We start from the raw sequence: 1264 nt of genomic DNA, 5'->3' as shown, positions 1-1264 counted from the left end.
TCAATAAAATAATTTTAATAATTATTGTAATATATTATTTATACGGTAGTCATGTTCACCAGTTGAGGTGAGTGTGGATGGGTTGACTAGTGGATCATGTGGTCTCCACTATACAATGTTTCATAGATGATATTCCTTAACTATGCAATCTTATATTCTAGAAATCCTATTATGCATGGTAGGAAAGCATGTAAACAATTTTTGTTACATTTGAACTATTTATTTACTATCTTACTTTATTGAAGTGAAAATGGCTTGAGCCAAGCCATTTCTAGTACATCTATATAGTTTGAATTGCAGGAAGAAGATCTGTAATACAACTTAGTGCCAGTACAACGGCAGCCATTTTGTTTTGATTACCACACCCACTACGTAACATGGGCGGGTGTTGCTAAGGCGTGCATTTCTCCAATACAACATGTATAAAGGAATGAATTGTTGACATACAATCAAATATATATATCGCACGTGGGTGAAAACAATCTTAGGATGACCTGGGGGCTGCGCCCCCAGGTCGTTACAACAACTTACACAGATTTAAAGGTATCCACAGCAAGAATAAGGTAGTCAGGATTTATGCTGTGACTGATTCTGGGAAATGTTTGGTTCCTTTGCTCAACTTCTACTTTAACAAGTTACCTCCAGATCCGAAGGCTTTCTATTTACGCCCACTTATTAATTTTTTACATAAATTCGGTAAGCCCTGGTATTCAAATGTTTTTATTGGCATTAATACAATGGGAAATATGATGAAAACAATATCTGAAAAAGGATGTCTTTCAAATGTTTATACCAACAATTTTTCGAGAGCTACTGCAACACATTTTTTTTTGTCAGATGTTTCTGAAAAAGTCATTTAGGAAAAGACCGGGCACAGAAGCTTATCAGTATTGAGAGCCTCTGAGAATACCTCTTCAGACCAGTTGAAAGAAATGGCAAAAATGCTAGACTCAGACTCCATGTATAAAAAATAAGAATGCAGATCCTGATAAAATTCCAGTACCAGAGAAGAAAGCAGAAGAGGTAGATGATAATCCACCAAAGAAGTTGCGAATGGCAGATGATACACCACTAAAACCAAAGCAAATGGCTCAAAAATTTTCAGGCAGTTTGGAAAATTGTGTTACTAACTTCTACAATAACTCTGACTCAAAATAACTCATTGAAGAGACTACAACTTACTCTCTAATAATTATCTAATCATTTTTGTCAATTTGTCATTCATTTACCATTGCTCATTAACACTTCAAAGCATTTCTTTGTA

This window comes from Amphimedon queenslandica, unplaced genomic scaffold (assembly GCF_000090795.2).
Source record: "Amphimedon queenslandica unplaced genomic scaffold, v1.1 AMPQUscaffold_12177, whole genome shotgun sequence".
Lineage (NCBI taxonomy): Eukaryota > Metazoa > Porifera > Demospongiae > Haplosclerida > Niphatidae > Amphimedon > Amphimedon queenslandica.
The sequence above is the reverse complement of the archived record's forward strand: the minus strand, read 5'-3'. Positions refer to the sequence as shown.